This window comes from Diadema antillarum, unplaced genomic scaffold (genome assembly GCF_040938485.1).
Source record: "Diadema antillarum isolate AM-2024a unplaced genomic scaffold, OU_Dant_1.0 seq00001417_RagTag, whole genome shotgun sequence".
Classification (NCBI taxonomy): domain Eukaryota; kingdom Metazoa; phylum Echinodermata; class Echinoidea; order Diadematoida; family Diadematidae; genus Diadema; species Diadema antillarum.
The window spans coordinates 165,018-184,631 of record NW_027272169.1 but is presented as its reverse complement, the minus strand read 5'-3'; positions in this window follow the sequence as shown (position 1 = coordinate 184,631).

The window sequence follows — 19,614 nt, the reverse complement described above, 5'->3', positions numbered from 1 at the left end:
GCTATGGCAACAGTGATAGAAAGACAGTCTAAGAGCAAAAATGCCAATTTTTCCTCAATAAACAGCGGGAAAACTTTCCGTATCAAGTTGTAGTGGCATCTGGATATTACAGTGAATTTCGCACCTTTTCAGAAAAACCCCTCTTTTTTCCCGAGAAGGTACAAAATCTACCTTTGATGTTAAAACATTCAAAAAGCTTCGTTTTCTCATTTCGAGTGCTTCTAGGTGTTTTTATCCACTGACTTTATCTCTCACAGTAAAATTTCTTGGTAGGATAAAGAAATGTGCCTCCGAAAAATTTTTGACATTTCACTAACTTTTCAAGAATTATGAGATAAAAATCCGTTGCTTCAGCACCTTTTGTAACAACAATCTTTATCACTGATGTATGTCTTTGTGTGTGTGTGTGTGTGTGTGTGTGTGTATGTTTGTTGACTTGTTTTTGGAACATTTTGTTTCCTGGGATGATTTTTTTTTTTCATCTCATTTTTTTCCTCTATATCTCCGAAGAGTTCATATGAATAAAAATGAAACATATCACAGATACTAATCAAGGGATTATGTGGGTCATCTGAAAAGGTAAACAGCTTGGAAAGGTAGCTGCTCTGCTCGGGCTGGGCGACGCGCAGCTGGAAGCTGATGACGTACACTCTTAAAACATCCGAGTCAGAACTGACCCGGAACTGGGTCCGTTGGAGTCACACACCGTTCCGGGTCAGAAATGACAAGGAATGGGGTCAGATATGACTTATTCAGAGTCATGAATTGGGTCAGGGTGACCCCATTCGAGGTCTTCATGACCAAAGTCCAAGTCATTTTTGACCTAGAACGGTGTGTGACCCTAACGGACCCAGTTCAGGGTCGGTTCTGACTCGGATTTTTTTTAGAGTGTAAAGGAAAGGTTTCAATATTGGGAAATTGGGGATTCTCAGCATGGCGTGTGGGTGGAAATGAGCTGCTTGGCGGAAGTCTGCACTTTCAGAGTGCTTTTCTAGTTCATCTCCATTTTGGGGAGTGCAAGTGTGGTTGTGCAAGTTTGGTTGTAATAGGTTTACATTTCTTATGTTGTGTTTTAAAGATCCTGGCAAAGACCAGTTTAACCGTCAATAGCTGGGCAAAGTAAGGAAAAATAAACCTTTACCTTTCTCGGGCTTCTCCTTCCAGTCGAAGTTTTACACTTGTATACATACTAATATAATAATTTTCTGCTGATAAGTCTTCTTTCCCAGAACTGTTGCCATGATAACAACCCAGCTTGCATTTCAGATTTTGAATAATATTGACTGTGTAAGGATATTCGTCAAATAAAAAGTAATTTGAAAAAAAAAACAGCTAATATCTTACCAATTCAAAAGCAAGTTTTGTAACAAGGCTCCCGATGTTATACAAGTTCTTGTCCCTGTCAACATTTTTGAGGGTGACCACGTCATTTGAGATTCTCTTCAAATTGATTTCTCACTAAACTTCTATCATAAGGTCAAAACAAGACATATCTTGTTCTTGTTATAATGACACACAGACGAACACAAATTCACTTTCTACACATCCACGTTCAGAAATTAAATAAGTAAATTATGCTCAAAACGGTGTTCACAAGTGTATTTTGATGTATAACGGACTAACATAATAGTCTAAAGTATGCAGAATGTTCTACATTTCTTCTGTGCTCCTGTTCTTCAACTGTCCTCTCTGTTGTTTTTAATGTTATTGCGTTGTCTTCCTTGTACGATGTCGCGTCCTTTTCCAATGTACAATGTATTAATCTTTTTGTGTATTTTTGGAGGGGTTCTCCTTTTTACGAGTGTAGGCAATTTACGCGTATGTGTTAGCCACTGTTGTGAGTTTGGTTTTTTTCACCATTCTGTTTGTTACACGAGGCTCATTATTAAAATAATAGTGATTGCAACTTGAACATTGCTAGATTCGCCTGAAATTGTATTTTCTGCACTTCAAAATAATTACCGTTTGATATTCCTTTATCATGGTTTGAGTGATCCATGTTTTACAAGCTTAGCTATTTACTGGACCATTATTTTCCATACCTATAAACACCTTTATAGCTATCCATCAAAGCATGCCTAAGTGTTCTCAGTTTCACTACTGTTATCACTTTTCGTTTTGTATTTCTTTTTTTTACCTTGATTGAAATTAATCTATGTGATTGTTTTACAAATGCTTTAGCATACTATAGGACCCCTACTTTGTTTCACTTTTTGCCTGATGGAAAAAAATAACTGAACTGAACTGAAATTGAACGGAGAAATGAATAGGTAGATTGTTCTTTGCTGCAAGGTGACCGCACACTTGTTACTTTCTTTTGTTGCGTTCTGAGCTAATATGTGTGTATGTGCGGTGTGTGTGTGTGTGTGTGTGTGTGTGTGTGTACACGTAGTGTACGACGATACATTCATATAATGACATGTCTCTTATTGCAGTGGTTAATTTGTTTTTATTTGATTTATCTATGCTGTAAAATGGTGGTACTATAAAGTAATTTACTATCAGTGAAGTGACTGCATTATACAAGTTCATTCTTAGCAGCCTTCAATTTTCATCTATGTCGCAGTTTTCAATGAAAGAAGGTGTGTTTCATGTGATTTTTATGTTAAATGAGGTAAACTGTTGCTTTGATGATTGTGAGATATGCGTTTGGAGGGCTTCAAAATGAAATTAAAAGGGAATGAATGAATAATAAATGAATAGAGAGAAAGGAGCGTGTGAAAGGAGATCCTCGTTCCACACGAGTGAGCTTTTGTTTTGTTTTTGTTTTGTTTTATTTTATTTTGTTTTAGAGCAACGTGATGCCCCCTCGGCAGGAACATTTTGATATTTTTTAATCAATGAAGTAAAATGATTCGTTGAATATCTTTAATTTCAGTTGCATAAGACAAACAAATGAATAACTGTTTTGTTTATTGCCTCATTAAGAAAAATACAAAATCACCAGGTACATTCATTATCGTCAGCGATTTGGGAGGCGTAAAACGGATTCTGATGAGGCAATCAGGAGTGAGAAGTTAGTCCAACTTTCACAACAAAGAAGCAAACAATAACAACCAGCATTCTCACAGTGGGCTGACTCTAAAGTGGTGCACTTGCTACACAGCCTTTAACAACAACCTTTAATCTTCTCACTCTAGGTTCTATATAAAGTGTACATTGTTCTCATTTCGTTCACTGCAGATAAAGAGTGCGTCTATTCCAAAACAGGTCCTGAGTCGTACCTACCCCATTGCGCGCATCGGACTCACAGTCAATGCGGTTTTCCTTTCTATCGTGTATGTGCTGAGCATCAGACTATCAATTTTACTTTCCATGCCCCGCATATGGTCTACGGATTACGGATGTCATCGGAAACAATACGAGTTCTTTCAATCAGCGCCATTTTCGTCGAGGAGGGCAGACATTCCACGAAGCGTCTAAAACCTGTTTACCTTTCTAACACGAGTGTAAGTGAGCCTGTACAAAAGTTATTAATATGTAACAATCAAAGCACATAAGCATAAACAGCAACAATCTAAATTTATATAAATTGACATCTAGTTACCCCGAAAACCCCTGATACCCTTTCCAGAAGTTTAAACAATAACACACTTAAATAAGACGTTTATACGGAAATAGTGCGTTAGTAGGAAATGATATTTTGTGGAATTTTCTTTACACTTTTTTTTTGATATCGTATATAGTTCTTGGGAAGTATGTGATGCTCTGATCTGTAACAGTATTCTGCAATGGGCAGTTCAGTCATCACCGAACTTTCAAAAATTCATAACTTTTGAACGGATTGTTCGATTTTCATTACACTTTCATTGATGTGTTCTAATATCACTACATTTTCTCAATCCACATGCAAATATATTTTGGGTACTCTCCCCTTTAAGATTTGTCCTCTTTTTGTTGTTGTATATATATATATATATATATATATATATATATATATATATATAGGTTAAACGTTTTCCAGACAAGAAAGTCATTTCGAAGCTACCCTTTAAATCATCTATTGTGACATTGGTAAAGGTGCAAATTTGTACCTATTTTCTTAGAGTGTACCTGTATCTTCAAAGTGTGGTGCTTAACGCAAGACACGACACAACTATACCTTTTTTTTTATAGAATTACATAAAAGTGTCCTTATAATTATGTCCTTTCTCAATTTGGGGTTAACATATTTATTTCCCACATGATTCTGTTAACATTACCGCACAATAGTATAAAAGTGTCTAGGTTGTGTATTAAAGGAGGACAACCACCATGTGTTAGCATAAACAACAGCTAGTAAAAATACATTAAGAAGAGAATTTTTCATAGACCCTTAAATATTACTTAAAATTAATTTTTAATCATCGAATTTTTCGTATTTGTCTTGAACGCATTAATTACTTTTGCACACAGAAGTTTGATAAGAACTTCTAGAATAATCCTGCAATACTAGTTTGTTGTTATTTTCCTTGAAACCTTTTTTATTAAGACAGTTACCTCATTTTGATGATGATGGGGGTGTGATATATATTCCCCCCCCCCCAAAAAAAAAAGAAAAAAAAAAGAAATACAACTGGATTTCCGTAGTGATAACTTTCAATCGAACGTCTTACCAATATTTTGCAAAAAATCCCATTCAGTTTGATTAAGTTGTTACAGAGAAATGTGATTTTTTTTGTAAAGCCTGTTTTGGGTCTGTTTATTAAAGCACTTGGATGCTCTTTTAACTATAATAAATGTGTGAACAAAATGGACAAAAGTTGGAGTGAAGATTCCAGACACGTTCTACAAAGATCTTCATTTCTTTTTGACCATTGAAGCAAATCGGATGAGTTCTTCTGTTTGATGTGGGTGATAAGTTATAGTTTCGCACCCTGTAGTTGTATTGATTCCCATTTGCAAAGTTATCGCTGCGGAGGTTCCCGTTGTATTTTTTGTTTGGACATATTGTTTAATGATCTATAATTATGTTAAGTAAACCGTAGTCCACGCGTTGAACGAAACAAACCACAGTTGTCTATTGACATACTTTGTAAAATAGTGGATTTCTTGCGGAGATTTCCCCTTTTTCTGCTCTTCTATTGTTGTATGTATGGATGTATATAATATATAATATGTATTATATATCTTATATTACATTTTATTATATTATATTTTGCTATAATACATTTTACTCTATCATGTTATATTATATTTATGTTCACATGTACACAGAGTAACATAATAGCAACAAATGAAGACACAATGATTTCATTGTTCTATTAACAATGCTCTGTTGACACAGTTTCACATTGCAGAGAACCGTGGTCTGAGACGCTACCACGTCATACATCCACCACTGAAAGCCATTGGTCTCGTCCTAAAAGCCTTGTCTTACCATTCTAAAGCTCAATTGCTCTGCATGAGCCTCGGAGTGCACAGCCATCCCATCGTCAAACACTTTGGTTTGTTTTCTCATAAAGGAAAACGTATATGAACATTTTTATTCCAGTTTAATCAAATCTCTTAAGTTTCATGCGAACGCTTTGAGTTCACACGTACATGTTTTATTCTGCAGAGGGTCCCTCCACTTCTTTCAAACTAGCACAGAAGTCGTTGTAGACATGCTTACATTTACTTATTAATTCATTAATATTCATTCTTCCTAAAGAAGGGCATTCCTTTTAGTCCACAAATCATTCTCCCTAAAAGAACAGCTTAATTATACAACGTAATGGTGGGGTCTCGACTGATGCATGCAGTTCAGCGTATTCGATACCAAAGACCCTTCATTTAATTATTCAAACACCTTTTCGTGTGATGAAGCTTATCATGAAAAGACTTTAATAAAGGACCTTTCAGACGGGGGGGGGGGGGGGGGGCGTATATACACATCCAACGTATCCCTCCCCCACCCCCCACCCCGGGCTGGCTACCGGCCTGTTTCACATGTTTTAATGGAATATAGATACCTGGCCGATGATCACTCATGCACATCGTATTAGTGATGATGAATCATGTTATGACCTCTCTTTCCTGCCAAGGAATCTTCACTTTTTAAAGTCTGTTACAAGATAAATGCAATAGGCATTTCTGGATTAATGTCCATGCAGGCTTAAGGAGGTGCAACCCTCGTTTGGTGATTATCCGCTTCGTACATAAAGAATTCAAGTTTCCACTGCCCATGTCCAGGTTACGCTGTAAAGCTGCTTTTCCATCAAGAAAAGAACATGCTATGCCCTATTATCTCATATGTACTAGTAGTACATGTCCTGTTAAACTGTGTTTCATTCTTACTGTACCTCTCTTTCCCCATGATGAGTACAGATCCAATCGTGCGAGACATTCCCGAATGTAATAAGTACGTCATCAGTCAGTTACGAACGACCAGTGACAGAATCGAAGCCTCGTCATCAGCTTACAACTCAGCCCCCTATTTCGCCCGGTTAGACCATTCAAGTGCCTGGTTTCCCGACATAGCTGATTTGTCACCATGGCTGCAGGTTAGCAGGAGTTCTTCCTCGAATCAAATAACGATCATATGGCATTATTCCTTTCATGAACTTGTTTTTTAAGGTGATAAATTAGAATGATAACTTTGGAAGCAGAAGCATCATCCTTTCAAAAGTTATCACAGTTGAAAGTAAAGAGTGTGCAAATGATTTTCAAGAAATGAAAAGGGGCCTCTAAGAAAAATCTGATCACACTACTCTACCAAACAAGGATTGTAGAAAAACTGCTGAAAACCCACTTTCCCATTCAATTTATGATCCCAAACTCAAGAATAATGTAGAAGAACCGCTCGTTCAGAAAACATAGAAAACTAAACATTGACTTTGTGACGCGTTCACTTTTTTTTCGAGTCCTCACGTAAAATCAAAAGGTGCGACTTTTTGTTGGTTTTGTAATGCACGGTCACATAATAATCTGTACAGTTGCCCTAATTAGCTAAATATGGTAATTAGGAGAATCAAAGAAAACTGCCCAAGATTGGCAAGGAGGTAACCAAGCTTAGATTACTGCAATGCCAGTATTCATCTTAAACACAAATCTACCAAAATAATCAATCAATCAATCAATCAATCAAACAAACAAACAAACAAACAACTGGTATATACTTTTCCAGGGCCCTGTTTTATGAAGAGTTATAATTGATTATATAATTGATTTCAACTGTAAGTCTATGGCAGCCTGCGCGGTAAGGAAATTTAAAATCGATTTTATCTTTTGATAAAACGGGCCCCTGGTCACATACACGGTATATGGGACCCGACAAACTGGGTTATTGTACAATTTACATACAAATATGTTAATTAGCCCATTATGCTTATGGTATTTAAGACATTTCTATCATTAAGAAGTACAAAGAGGTGTCATAAGTCGATTTCTGGTCATCGAATTATCTGTATTTTCGGGCTTCCTGCGACAAATTAACAACATATTAGGCCCTACATATTGCGCTAATGCTATTGAAGTAATAATGAAAATGATTTCAAGTTGCCAAGGTGGCAACCAAGTTAAGGTTACTTCAATGCCCATCTAGAATATGAATACAACAAAAATGAAAAAAAAAAGAAAACCAACGTATACTAAACAACCTATTCAGGTTATGATTATGGTATGTAGTAGCAACTGCTTGACTATCATGACCATATAATGCATATTAGCTAACTTTGCTTATGCATGATGATTTTAAAGACACCTGCATCATTTGAAAATGAAACTGATGTTATGAACGGATTCTTTGTCATAGAAAACCCTTGAAAATGTATTTTCCATGTTTTCCGGCTCCCTGTGTTAAAATTAGCAATATACTAGTATATTTCATATTGTACCTGCGCTAATAGGGCTAATAAAAAAGGTCGCCTAAGGTTGCCAAGGCAGCAACCAAGCTACTTCAAACTCATTTCTAGAACACGAATCAACTACAAAAACCTCGTACTTAACATTTTGTCTACTGCAAGGGCTATATTAAAAGGCTTTTTAAAGAGGTATGGCAATATTAGCAAACACGGATGGCTTTACCCGAATCTTGGTAGAGGCAAGTTTAATTGCTTTCTCTTTCTACATCACGCGAATTTTGTTATTTGTCGTAACTATTACCACTTCCATTCTTGTTCATGCGTAGATGATATATATTTGCAGAGCTATACGTGAGTTTTCTTTAGGTACGTGGAAACTGGATATGTTGCATATCAAAGCGTAATTCTTTTTCCCCCGTCTTGCCCAGATCAAGCTTCCTAAGATGACATTAGTCTATGGGGTCGTTGCTGCTTTCCAATATAACTGTACCATGTACATCAAAGCTACTTTTCACGTGAAATATGCCAAGAATGAAGATGAGGAATTGCAGTATGTAATGGACCCTTTCTACGCATACAAAGCAGTAAGTATGTGACAGTATCGAATCCAAACTATTCTTAGTACCCTGCTTGGTATCAATCTAAGCATATGATATTGACACTGCTGTTTGATAAATATGAATGCACCTACGACATATGTAAAGATACTCCCAAATCAGACAATATCAAATTTACACACTCTAAATCCATTACTATGACTACAGAAAATAACTCTTTTATCCTTATGATTGTCTTCCCTGAGATTGGTTCACACCTTTTTAAACAACAACTAGAGAAAGAAAAAGCACGTTTGTTAAACGCGATTTTAGTTTGCATGATTGTAATCGTGTTTCAGATTAAGCAATCTCGGTAAGTATGACTGCCCCACAAGATCATGACCCTGCCAATAGATAAAAGAATCCTTTAAAAATCCATAAATATTACTGGATCACCATACCAAAATTGAATCATTTGTGGTGCAAATGTACATGTGTGTGGCTGTGTGCATGTGTACTGAGAGGAGGAGAAACAAACAGACAGATTGACAGACAGACAGACAGAGAGAATTGTACAAGTATTACGTTTCTATTACGTTCTGCATGTCTTCTTTTGTCCAATACAGAAATTCGTAAACATGGACTGTGGTCGAGAGGTTGAGGAGGACTTTCCGGTTCCCCTGCGAGCAACAATAATTCGCATATTGCTGTCAAAGGCCATTGGCTTTAAGTGTGACCTGTACGGCATAGACCCGGACTTGGAAGGTTCTTAGAGCTTCAAAGGGTCGTCAAGTTGTAGGGCAGTCTCTGCCAGAATTAGGCCTTTACATGCCTATTGAACTTTCATTTCTTTCGAAGTCATTTATCTTAATTCATTGATTACATATCAATCACATATGAAATTTGGGGGCAGTTATTTTGAATGAATATTCAAATCGGCCTGATTATGAAACATAATACATCTACTCCATATTGGTGTTCTTACGGAAATTAAGATATCATTTCGGTGAAAAGTCTCTTTTAAGTTCAAGTTCAAATTTATTTCGTTCTTCCACAGAAACATACATCTCACTTTCTGTTGTGTCGTGTTCTGTTGTATTTGTGTGTGTGTGTGTGGTATAGTTCACTCTTTTTTTTTCGTATCTTAATGTAACTGTTGTTTGGACAACTTCATTCAGCAGTACAAATTAAATATGTTTTTTTCCATAAGAAAGTGTGCGTATTTGTGCGGACACTTTGCTGGAAGTTACTACAGAACGAGCATACCGACCAAATATATCCGAACATGAGATTTTGAAAGTAGACGACATTCAAAAATTATTTTCTTACAGACTGCTACCTTACTACAATACTCAGTGTTTATCCTTTTAATTCGTCATGACTATTTTCAAACCAATTAAACTAATAATTTACTGTCATCCCACAAGAAACGCTTCAAACATCCAAAATTCGGAATTTCGGAGCATGGGTATTTATTCCAAGTTTATCCTATCACTGCCGGTAACCACGAATAGCTTGATGGTAGTGTCGCTGCCCCGGAAAACAGCAGATGACTGGTTCGAGTCCCGTGGTTCCTTTTTTACAACATTATTGTTAAATTACAGATCAGCAGTTGCGATCTTTCAAATTTCACTCGCAATGGCAAACGCTTCTTGTTTGACGGCCTTGTTGTCGAGAATCTTGACGTTGAAGTATTGGCTGGTACACCCTTCATGGAATGCAATGATATTGCAATCCGGCCTGCCAAACGTCAAATCACCCTAAGCGATGGCACCATGTACTCATATGGGTCCTCTCAGCGAACCAACCTGTCCCCTGCTGTTCGTCGTGCATATGTTCTCCGCACACCTCCTGAAACTACCACCGTGTTTCCTGGCCAGTTTGTTGAGGTCCTCCTGAACTTCACGCTGATGAGTGTGTTGCTCTGGAACCTCGACATGGTTGAGTCCGGTCTGCTGATTTGGAGTCACCTAGGTATTGGCCCACCCCTTGCATTGTTTCAGGTGTCGATGGTAAAATCCGGATTCCGAATCTTTGCATCGAGCCATGAGTTCTGCGTCGTAATGAACATTTTCGTCACGTGCGTCCAGTAGTTTCCCAGGCAGTTAAATACACTCCAAGTGATGAGATCTCTCCTCCTGCAGCCTTTTCCCGTCGTACCTCTAGCAATAACCATTCTGCTCTGGTGAAGGCAGATCCTTATGACATTCTTCCTTCGAGCATCAGACAGCAGTTCAAGGACCTACACACTGAGTACGATGACGTCTTTGACCCCCATTTCAAGGGATACAATGGTGCTGTAGGTCCATTCAAGGCAGTCGTAAATATGGGTCCTGTTCAACCCCCACAGAGGAAAGGTCGCCTCCCCTTATACCCCAGAGACAAGTTGGTCGACTTGCAAGCCAAGTTCGATGAACTCGAAACACTGGGTGTGTTTGCTCGGCCAGAAGATGTTGGTGTAACTGTGGAATAGGCTACCTAAATCCTTCTTTCCTGGTAAAGAAACCCATTGGTGGTTACCGTATTGTGACTGCCTTCGCTGAGGTCGGTATTCGAAACCCAAACCGTCATTTATGCCAGATGTTGATTCCACTCTACGCAAGATCAGCCAGTGGAAATACATCGTTTCCTCAGATCTGACCAATGCATTTCATCAGATCCCCTTGTCTCATGAGTCCCTGAAGTACTGTGGTGTTGCCACACCCTTCCGTGGATTGCGTGTATACACTCGCTTGGCTATGGGAATGCCTGGCTCGGAAACCTCTCTGGAAGAGCTCATGTGTCGCGTACTGGGTGACCTCCTGGTGGAAGGTGTTGTCGTCAAACTTGCTGATGACTTGTACTGCGGTGGTAACACACCAGAAGACCTCTTGCATGCACTGAGCAAGTCAGGGCTCAACCTCTCTGCTTCGAAGACCACCATCTCCCCCAAGACTACCACCATTCTTGGATGGATGTGGTCTCAGGGCACCCTCAAGGCTAGCCCCCATCGTATTGCTGCCCTAGCAGCATGCCCCCTTCCATCTACCGTCAAAGGCATGCGTTCCTTCATTGGAGCTTTTAAGATGCTTGCCCGCGTTATCCCCCACTGCGATTCCTTTCTCTCTCCCTTAGATGGCGTTGTTGCGGGTCGACAGTCTCAGGATACTATTTCCTGGACTGATGACCTCCGCTCTGCATTCCAGGAAGCCCAGCATGCCCTCACCTCCCCCGCACGATCACTCTCCCCCACGCTACTGACCAACTTTGGCTAGTCACAGACGGATCAGTCAAGCATGGCATCGGCTCTACTCTCTATGTCACGAGGAATCACAAGCCTCTTGTGGCTGGTTTTTTCAGTGCCAAGCTGAGGGGACGACAGGTTTCCTGGCTCCCATCGAGGTAAAAGCGTTATCCATTGCTGTGTCTCTCAAGCACTTCAGCCCATACATTGTTCAGTCCAAGCACCGCACATGTGTCCTTATGGACAGCAAACCATGTGTCCAGGCATTTGAGAAGCTGTGTCAGAATGAATTTTCTGCCAGCCCCCGCGTGTCCACATTCCTGTCAACGGTGAGCAGATACCAATTGTCCCTGCGCCACCTCTCTGGATCTGCAAATGTCCCATCCGATTTTGCAAGTCGCAATGCTCTAGACTGCATTGATTCATCGTGTCAAGTGTGCACATTTGTGAGACAGATGGAGGACTCTGTCGTGCATCGCATTTCTGCAGATGACATCCTGCTTTGGAAGACTCGCCCCCCCCCCCCCCCCCTTACACATCACGGCCAGCTTGGATTAGGATTCAGTCACGATTGCCCCCGATGGTCTCCTGGTTGTCAGCCAAGAGCAAGCTTTTGTGTCCCCTCTTGAAGCCATTGTCGTCCCTCGGTCTGTCATCCATGGTCTCCTCACGGCCATCCATGTCAAATTAGACCACCCTTCTGCTCACCAATTAAAGACTGTTGCATCCCGGTATTTCTATGCCCTGGACATGGAGTCTGCCGTCTAACAGGTTACCTCATCCTGCCACCACTGTGTCTCTCTCCAAACTCTCCCTTGGCTGGTCCACCCGCAGTCCACAAGTGACCCTCCTGATGTAGTTGGTATCTCCTTTGCAGCTGATGGCTGAAACGCTCTCGCCAACTCATTCTCATCCTGCGCGAAACGGTCACCTCATATACTGTCACCCGCCTTATCACTGATGAAAAGAAGGAGACCCTGCGTGCTGCCATTCTCCAACTCTGCCTTGAATTGAGACCTCGTGATGGCCCACCAGCAGTTATTCGCACAGACCCAGCTCCTGGATTTTTTGCTTTATGCCACGATGACCTCCTTTCGTCCCACAACATCCGCATTGAGCTTGGGCACGCAAAGAACAAGAACAAGAACCCTGTTGCCGAAAAATCAGTCCGCGAGTTGGAGGACGGGCTCCTCCGCCATGACCCATCTGGTGCCCCCATCACGTCTTTGACCTTGTCAGTTACCACTGCCCGTCTCAACAGTCGTCTTCGATCCCGTGGCTTGTCGGCAAGGGAAATGTTAATGCAACGTGATCAGTTGACATGCGAGCAGATCCCCTTTTCGGACAAGGATATCATCACTGCCCAACATGTTAGCGGCTGAAAAATCATCCATACACCAAGACTACACCTGGCCCCACGCTTTCTCTACCCCGTATCTTCGTTGGTGACCTCGTATACCTCCGTGCTGATCGGTCAAAACATCATGCCAGACCACGCTACCTGGTCTGCTCAATCGACGGCGAGTGGTGCAACATCCGGAAGTTCGTTGGCAACCAGCTACGCAGTTCGTCCTACCGTGTCAGACTGGCCGACTTCTTGAAGGTCCTTTCTACCCTTTCTCCTCATTCCACACCGCACCATGTGGAATCTGGTGATGACCCAGATGACAACGCTGATGTCCCACCATACCCATCCACCCCTCCTGGTTCCTTGCCTCGCGCTCCTCCTGCCGCCGATCCTCCGCCTGCACCTCCCGATGGACCCCATTATCCGGCTGGTGACCCTGCTCCCCCATCCACTCCCTTGGATGCTCTTCCTCGAGTTCCAACAGAACTAGCCACTCCAGGAGACACTTCTCCTGTCTCTGACTCTCTGCCCGCTCCTATCCAGGTACTCGTTGATCCTGGCAAATACCCCAGACGTGAACGACGTCTTCCCGTGAGGCTACATGATTATGTCGTTGATCTCGAGTAAACACTGTGTTTGAGATTAGTTCTTATGTATGTATATACACAGTTCCTATTGGAACATGTGATTACTATTGTCATCTCAAACAATTGTGTGATTGAAGGGTTTGTTTGCTAAGTCCATGAAGATCGATCTCTGTTATAAAGTACAAAATGATACCTTTTAAATGATATATTGGTCACGACATAAAAGGTATGTTTTTTAAGTTATGGTCAAAAGATGCAAAAAAATTCTTATTATTCTCTCTATTTTTCTTGACCTTTAATCGCAAATATCTCCATTTGGTAAATATGGACTTATCGGTTTTTGCAAACAAACTCTTCCAAGTGTTATTACAGTTGTATTAATACTTTGAGGTTATATACCTGGTTGTTTGTAGGTCATGCATACCATTGCATTTAACGTTACATACCTTTTGTGATTTAGATGTTTCCAGTGTATCTTTAGATGGCGTGAGATAATGCATTACCCCATCACAGTGGTCGTTTTTGAAGGAAATTATGTTTGAACGTCGTTGGTTTAGTTGCAAACGCTAATACATTGTATCGCATTTGTGGTATGGTGTATTCCTTCGCTCTGGTAGTAAGCTGTCATTTTTGTGTTATCGTATGTTGCTAGTATTTGAAGGTTAATACCGCCTACGTTAGTAGTTATATTGGTAGTAATATACTGCCTGTTTGCAGGATGTGTTGTATTATTAGGACAGGTTATAGATTTGATAGTTTATAGAGGTGTCATTATGTAATATCATGAAGTCACATTAACTGTATCCATGAAATCTATTTGTATACATATGCTGCGTTACACATTCGGCACAGTTCTCAAAATATTCGTTACAACAAGACCTTTCTAATCCTTGTAAGGTCGTTTATTTGTTAAGATAATTGTTGTGACAAGCCTTACACCAAGATATTTCAGTTAATGTGTATGTGGTTTATAATTCAGTGTGGGAGAAACACAAAGGGGGGAAAAGAAGAGAAATTACGCCATTGGTTATGTCGCCCCCTTGTGTCAGATGGGGTTATGTTCATTCCACTGGAGATTTGGTTTACGTCCTAATAAAGTTATCGAAGAATTGCAGTAGAACCGCGTGGCTGTGTCCTTCCTTACTGGCGTATGCTGAACTGCTCAGGTTTGAACTATGGCTGTTGAAATTTGATTTTTAAAAAAAGTGATAGTAATTTCTCTTCTTATGCCTCCGCTACGAAGTGTGGTCGGACGTCGGAGGCATTATTTCGGGTTGTCATTATTTCCGTCCTTGTCGTGCTATTTCATCTTAAGAAAATTACTCTATTTAAAGTGCTTATATAACATTCTTATAATAGCAATTCGAATTATTTGAATGCTAGGTAAATGACACTCACTATCGTTAGTGTGGGCATGTCTCTTGCGTCTAAAGAGCCAATACAATGACAAAAACAAGGAGGTAAATACGACAGCATTGATGAATCCTATCCCTAATGCCAGTGGATCTGAGAAGAAAGAAGGATAAGAACGGAATGTAAATAACAGTTACAGATGACAGACATCGCACCAGCTATTTCTTAATCATACTCAAGTGTGTATATAAAATTTACGTAAATGTTAGCATTCACCAGTATCACTTTCACTATAATGCACTACTGGAGGATGTTAAAAAGATGATGAATATTCACGAAAATATTAGAACATCATAGGAACTATAAATAATCTCTCATTATACACTGTTATAGTCCTTCATTCCGGATGTTCGTTATTGTGGAAGTTCAATATTCGGGGGTTCTTAATTCTGAAGGTTTGTTAATCCGAAAATGAAACAAGGTTTGCAATTCTGAAGTTACCTTAGACATGTAGTTAGCATGAACCCGTTTCTCACTTTCAATTTTTCAACTTCATTGATAAATCTTATTTCATTTAATCTTCTTGAAAATGATGTGACAAAGGATACTTTCGGCTTTCTGGCAGTGTTCCACTTTTGCGTGGAGAAATATCCCTCAACGTAGCATGACCTTTAGGCCGTTTGCTTCCCTTTCGATATATTATGTAGGCCTATACGTCTCTACAAGCAGCTTGTAATGTCTACCCTCTTTCACTCTTCCAGCGTAAGCCTAAATGTGTGCCAAGCTCCTTGTAGTCCCAGCCACTTGCGGCGTCCATGTATTACAATTGTAACACGTTTTTAGGTGACCAGGAACAAGGAATGATGTTATAGTGGTTGGAAAAGACCATGTAGGAGTAAATGTATTGCTAGTAAATTTAAGCTACATGTGTACATTGTTCTTGCTGCATTTACAACGCTTTCTTTTATTCTTTTTTTTCCATTTCTAAGTTTCCGTCGTTTCTTAGTGTCAAGGGAACATTATGTACAGTCTCCCCTCCGACAACTGAATTCTGTCTTTGAGAAGTGTAAAGACACGCACCAAGTAATCACCCCTTCCCCACGCACAAACACATTCATCTTATGGAGGGATACTGTCTGTTATGGTATCGGCAAACGGCCCCAAAGTACTACTACTACTGATACTACTGCTACGAATAATAAGTATAGCAATAACGATGAAAACGATGATAAAAAAAAAGGTAATGTGAAGGAACTTCTTCTTGCACTATATAACAAATACCAAGCACCTCCAAATTCTCAGGCAAAATTCGGGTCAAATTCATAATTTGTCGGGGATTATATTGTTATAGTGCACATTAAATAGTTTCATGCACTATCTACGTGTATATTTATATATTATATATTATATATATGTATATATTTATTTATTTATATATATTATATATTAGATATATATAGATATATATATATATATATATATATATATATTATGATGCTTTATAACGCGTGGGCAATATGGCTCATTTTGACCTATTTTCATTGTGAGTCTTGTGGGCCGTTGTTTGATTCGTTGGTGTAAATCATATTCTTTGTATAATTTATTCCATGTATATGTACTACTGTATGGAATACACGAATCATTGTATTGAAGGGATAAAGTCATGATCTTCGGTTTGAACACGCATACACACACACACACACACACACACAATTAATGCCCGAAAAAGGGGGATTTTGATAAAATATTTAGAAACGCAATAACAACATTGTCCCTCTGAAATTTATCACTGAGAATTAATTCTATTACTCCAACTGTATAGACTACAAAACAGTCAACCTTGCAAAAAGTGGAATCCAAGAAGACAGGTAGGAGAATTTTATTTCAATTTTCAATTTAATTTTGGCTTACACGATAGAATTAGGGCTTGCCTGTGTAAATCTTGCATTCTTCTTTATTCAACTTTGTCAACACTCTCTATGTGGGGTTTAGTGAGACTGACTGTAATTTGATGAAAAGAATGAAATGCATTCTCATTTCAAGTAAAAAAAAAAACAAAACAAATGTATGAATATCAAGTTGAAGACTTGTTTGCTATTCAATGGGAATGATTTTTCAACCTCCTAGCCATTCTGTTTATCCGATTGGACGCTATTCCTCACAGCTTAAAGGAGTCCTCCTGATGATTTTCAAACTTTTACATTTGAACAACTATAAATTAGTTATACTAAGTACTGAGTTTCAGCATTTATATCAATTGGGTTGAGGAATAAAAATGTTTTCAAAATTACTAACAAATTGCAATGAACAAGGATGATGACATGACAGCCTCACCATTAATTCAGATTCTGAACATTCGACTCGGTTTTATCCTCCCTGTACACCGCACACGGCAGTCTCGTACACAACGTTTAGTGAAAATATCCCGAAAATTTGCACGCCTGGAAAAAATAAACAAACAAACAAACAAGCACGTTTGTTTTGTTTTTCTTTTGTTTTTCTTTTTTTTCAGGCGAGCAAATTCTCGGGGTATCGCCACCAAGCGGCCAAGGAAGCACAGGCGTTGTGTGCGAGACTGTCATGTGCGGTATACAGGAAGGATAAAACCCGGGATAAAACCGTATTAAAATCGTTCAGAATCTTAACCACCTCACGACAAGAATGCATGAGTTCGGGCTCGGGACAAAAGAAAAGGGCATGCATAGATTTCACACAGGTGAAATTGTTAAGCAAGCGGTATTGTAATGAAATTATACCGCTACATTTCTGAAATATGTGAGGCTCCTATGTCATCAACACTGTTCAGTGTGATTTGTTTAAGATTTTTCAGAGCATTGGTTTCTCTGCTCAAGGATCACAATAAATTCCAAAAATCTTTATATGGAGCTGCCGATTTTTGTACTAAATGAAAGATGTAATGCCCCCGTAATTGAACATAATGTGCAAATGCAATTGAAATCATATTTTCTATTCATCATTTTTAATGGCAATGTCTACACATGTGCGCTTCATCTGCAATCAGACGATTGACCCAGTTTTTAGTTTTGTCATATAATTCAGAAATTTATTGTGTCAAGGTTATTTGAAAATTAATCAAAATGGCTGAATTCATGCTTAGTGGAGCAGAAAAATAATAAACAAAAGATCAATATGTGACCATGCATCACAAAACCACTAAAAGTCGTGACTTTTTAGTTTCATGCAAATGCTGACAGCGAAAACGTCAGATTTAAAACTGTTTATGTATCTCACAGCAAATTGACTCTCCTAACCTTTCTAAATAGTGGAAAGAAAACATGTCTAGTCACATTGTGAGGTACAACAGTGCTCAGTAAGAAAAGAATTTATGACGTATATGGTCTTTTCTTTTCTGGCAAATACTATATCTTTTAAAGGAGGGACATTATCTTTTAAAAAAAATAGAATTAAAAGTAAAGAAGTAGGAAAGGTTACACTTATTACACAAATTACATAGTATACCCCACAAAAAAAAAAAAAACAGACTACCATCAAAGGTATTTTCTTTCGATTTATTATCCCTAAACTTATGCGAAAGAAGAAATGCTCTTTCGGAAAAATATGAGAAAAGTAAGTTTTGACTCTTCTGGTCCGTTTCACCTAATTTGGATTTCTTACGCAAAATCTAGGAGCGCGACGTTTTCTTGTTTGTGTGATGCACGGTCACATTTATTGATTTTTATCATGAAAACGTACAGTGAAAACACAACCATCACGACGACAAGTGTGAAAAAAAAACTTGAGCAGCAATCATGGCAATGTGTTTGGCTACTAGAGAGGAAGCCTTCCATACCTAGACATAAAACATGTATCTGTTTTCGAATCGAACATGTATACTACTATACAACACTTGCTTTTGTCAGTCAATGAAAATGCAGTTGCATTTCAAAGGAATTGCATTTATAAAGGAATAATGTTCTACCAAAAAAAAAAATGAATAAATATTTCCAAAACCTGGATCTAACCCCTGATAAAACATATTATGTACTGGAGCTGTTCATTGAAAAGGTTGCAAAACCACGAACATTGGAAAAAGAGCGAACATTGCGAATTTGCAAAAGACCAATACCGCTTGTCCAGCGTAACACGTGTTATTGGTATTAATGCAAAGGGATAATTGATTAAAGAATATGCATCAAGTGCGAATGAAATTACTTACTAATGGTGTTTCCTTTATTCATTTCTTTCCCTTCAATCATTGAAAGTGCAATATCAAGTACTAAAACATAGCATGTTGATAGTAAAAGTCCATTTCATTGCGTGATGGTCAGTGTCCAGGGGCGTATCCAGGAATTCCGTATAAAGAGGTGCACCCTTAAAAAAATATAAAGGGCTGGGACGCACCCCCCCCCCCCCACCCCCTTAATTTTGTAAAAATAAGACGGGGGCTGGATCCGCCATTGGTGTCATCAATACAGCCGCGAAGTAAATTATACACGTATGATTTACAGCTGTCAAGCAATGAATTCAGTCTGTGGACGAAACATGTCTAGTGGTGGAAAAAATTATCAGTTGCAGGTTTAAGCATGGAGGTAGACATTTGTACCTCCATGCTAAAAGAGAGAACCGATCTTTATATTGAAGGATCTAAGGATTCATTTGTAGAAATTATTGATAACAGATATAAGAATGCTGTAGTTGGTCTATTTACAGAAATGGCGAAAGTCTGTAGAGGAAATAATTGTAAATCATCTTGATAAACTGTAAAAATTCGACATTATACTTAATACACTTATATAATTTGTTTTACACTCTAATATCTATGAAAACAAGAAACCAGACTAGA